Source organism: Limulus polyphemus, unplaced genomic scaffold, assembly GCF_000517525.1.
Source record: "Limulus polyphemus unplaced genomic scaffold, Limulus_polyphemus-2.1.2 Scaffold1774, whole genome shotgun sequence".
Lineage (NCBI taxonomy): Eukaryota > Metazoa > Arthropoda > Merostomata > Xiphosura > Limulidae > Limulus > Limulus polyphemus.
In genome coordinates this window covers 224,038-227,944 of record NW_013667384.1, presented here as the reverse complement: position 1 = coordinate 227,944, position 3,907 = coordinate 224,038, and the positions used below count along the sequence as shown (strand labels likewise).

Here is a 3,907-nt window from a genome sequence, read left to right as displayed (position 1 = left end):
TCCCCTGTGTGCCCTTGCCTCCCCACGACTCAGCTGAAAGGGCGAGCATGTTTGGTGTGACGGGTATTCGAACCCGCGACCCGCAGATTGTGAGTCGAGCTCCCTAACCACCTGGCCATGACGAGCCAAATTGTTATGACCCTGATGCTGTTTAAGATAAATAATCGTAATTTTCTGTTAAAATTTGCAATCATTCCTGAAGAAAAAAGGTAATTTCGATTATTATTTTTTTTTATAGTGGTTACAAGGTCGGTCAAATGAACCGAGCCTGTATAGTGTTAGTTAACTCAAAAGCTACACAATAAGCTATCTGCACAATGCCAACTGTAGAAATCGAATGCCTAATTTTAGCGTTATAAGCCGTCTAGTTTACTTCCTTTTTCATAAGCACATAAAAAAATCTGAAGACTAGCCAAAACTGTGTACGAAATAGCAAAACTAATTTTATCTATCATAAGTATACTCTTTTTCTGTTTTGGACCATGTGCTTAGTGATTAGTATGCCCCGACTGTAAATTCGATGATTTACAATACGCGTCCCCTGGCCTCAAAAACGCGAGTCGTACCTTGGGTGCACCATAACTGTAATCGTCAAAATCCCATATATGGTCACGCAAGAGTTTGAGATGGGTGTTTATCAGTTCAAAATTGGGAAAGGAGGTGTGTAGCTTTGTGTACCTTAGCGCGAAAACTCTGAAATAAAAACAGTTTCGACGAATTGTTAGGATTTGTTCCATCAAATACACGCTAATCTATGTCGAGGCTATTTTACACTATAATTTTGTAACTTATATTATGTAGTGACAATTGAAATGAAGAAGGCATATAAACAGTAGGGAACAATTATCATAAGGTTTTGGAAAAATTGTTTATTTATTCAGTGTTTCGCTTCCTTCGGTGTATTCTACATAAATTCTCAAGTTTAACGATAGTACTATTTTATGAATATTCAGATATATATATAAACCAATCAAGGCCTAGACTAGTAATGTTTGTACTATAACTTTAGTCAGTTGACTTGTGTCCTGTTAACTTGAGGCGTAGGAACATAAAAAACACACCAAAATAATGAGTGACACTCAAATGATAGATGTGTTACTGTAAGAAATTATCTATAATGTACATTATACTTGTTTCATTTTACGGGAAAATGTCTTCCTTTAATTAACATAAAACTTGGTTCTGCAAGGCCGCGTAGAGTTACACCGAACCGAAACGTGCAACATGTTTACGTCTAACAATATAGGCCCAGCATGGCCAGGTGGTTAGGGAGCTCGACTCGCAATCTGCGGGTCGTGGGTTCGAATCCACGTCACACCAAACATGCTCGCTCTTTCAGCCGTGCGGGCGTTATAATGTACGGTCAATCCCACTATTCGTTGGTAAAGAAGAAGCCCAAGAGTTGGCGTTGGGTGGTGATAACTAGCTGCCTTCCCTCCAGTCTTACACTGCGAAATTAGGGACGACTAGCGCAGATAACTCTCGTGTAGCTTTGTGCGCAATTCAAAACAAACCAAACTAACATTATAAAACTTGAATATTCATATTGTTGAATGTTGATTTAAGTATAATAACCTTTACCATTAAATCCTTGTACTCGAGAATGATCGCGCTAGCGATCAAAACGTCGTACTTGCAAGGCCTGCCTAGAAGGCTACTCCGAACCGAGATGTACAAAATGGACATTGATAGATAATAGGGCCAAATAATCCAATAAAATATTAGGTATCCGAGTCAGACATTTGATTATGAGTTCATATGTTTGAAAAATTATTAAATACATTTACAACACTAAAATATATATCTCGCCCTCTCTACTTAATTTGTTTTATAAACAAAACGAAATATTCGGGTAAATAGTAAGTATATCTCACCAACTGTTAAACTAGCACTGTTCATACCGTAATACTGCATCTTTTAATTAGTAGCCCCCCAGTGGCACAGCGGTATGTCTGCAGACTTACAACGCTAGAAACCGGGTTTCGATACCCATGGTGGGCAGAGCACAGATAGCCCATTGTGCAGCTTTGTGCTTAACTTCAAATAAATAACAAACAACAATAAACTTAATTAGTACTTACATCACACAATGGGATACCTGTGCTCTACCCACCACGGGTAGCCCCCCAGTGGCACAGCGGTATGTCTGCGGACTTACAACGCTAGAAACCGGGTTTCGATACCCGTGATGTTCAGAGCACAGATAGCCCTTGTATAGCTTTGTGTATAATTAAAAACAAACAAACAAACAAAAAAACCCACTACGGGTATCCAAACCCGGTTTCTAGCGTTGTAAGTCTGCAGACATACTGTGCCACTTTAGGGTGGGGGGCTAAATAGTGGATCAAATAAATAAGACGTAACACATCTTTAAATCTAATAAGTTAACGATTTGAAAGAGTAAAAATATATGCAATTTTCATATATATATTCTAAACAGTTCTGCGGATTGCTTCAAATAAAGTATGTAATATTGAAATATTCATTTCTAAAATAGCTAATCTTAGGAGTAAGAAATGTGTATTTCACATAGCACGCATAATTTAATATGATAAAATTATTATTACTGGTGCTCTGAATTATAATAATTTTAACTTTTATACTACTGTAATATACATAATATATGTACATATATCTAAGATGGCATATCGGGGCAGTAAGGACTTAACAGTTGTTGGCACTTACCAGTAATACAACTGATGACTGGTTCTCCTGCCCTTGTTAGACGTGACTGAAGCTAGCGTAAAATAATTCTTCTATTTTTACGTTCGTTGTTTTGAAGTTACTACAACCAGGAAGTGGCTGGTGTCCTGACCAATGAATTCAAGGTTACCGCTTAGAATAGTAGAGAAGCTGTTACCCTGAATTATCTTTGCGTCAGAAGGAGCGGTGAGAGTGAGGGGGGGAACGAAGTCTTATATTGAATTTGTGGAGGGAATTTACAGACAATATTTCAACACTTATTATTTATTTTAGAACTTGCTGGCTCCGTATTTCATCATTTAATTTACTTTATTGTATAAAAGTTAAGTCTACTCAATAAGTATTTTTTTACGATTTGCACAGGTCATTGCTCTCGACTGTCTGCTGAGTTTAAAATATCCCATCTCATAAACCTGACCTTGGCCTTGAAGCCATCGCGTGTTAGGGTATTCACCTACGTTTTAAATTCATTATGTGTTGCTTCTGGTTTTCCTAACATCTAAATATGCTGATTAGATATAATCACTTGAAAATACTATCTTTAGGAGATCATATATTGAGAGAACTGTATTGTAAGGCAAGGTTTTGTGCGTAACTAATATTTGTGTATATAGTTGGTGGCATCAGGTAGAGTGACTAATTCTTGGTTCATTCTCCAGTCTTACAAGATAATATAATACTGTTTACTTTTGAAAGGTTGTCATGAATACAGTTAACTGTACTAGACAGAGATATATGTACAGACTAACTCTCAATTAATATTTATGCTCCTGATTCAGACGAAGGTAAAATAAAGATTTCAGGAGCTTCTATGTTCTTTAAAGTACGTATATTATTATCTAGGACAAAGTAGTCATTTTGAAGTAAAATAAACACTTTAAAGCACTCAATTTTATATTTGAATTAAATCGATTCTGGAGTAAAGCATTGTAATAATACAGAAAAAATATTCAAGTATATGAGTTGAAAATGTTATGTTTGTTTTTAGTTAAGAACAAAGCTACACAATGGGTTATCTGTGCTCTGCCCACCACGGGTATCGAAACCCGGTTTTTAGAGTTGTCATTTCGCAGACATACCCCTGTGAGTTAAGTATGAATACAAACAAAATAATGATTATGTGAGATATTGCTACCAACTTCACAAACACTAACCCTCCAACATTTTTTATCTATCATGTAGACACTAGCCCTAATTTGAGTTC

General features: G+C 36.5%; 1 protein-coding gene across 1 annotated transcript in view; it reads right to left on the bottom strand.

Moving 5' to 3' along the window:
• LOC106464901 (phospholipase D LiSicTox-betaIA1i-like) overlaps positions 1-2,731 on the bottom strand; it is a 13,985-nt gene extending 11,254 nt beyond the window's left edge. The window contains exon 1 of the mRNA XM_013925071.2: positions 2,686-2,731. The gene's annotated coding sequence lies outside the window, so the exon portion shown is untranslated. The remainder of the gene's footprint in view (positions 1-2,685) is intronic.
• Positions 2,732-3,907: the final 1,176 nt, after the last annotated feature.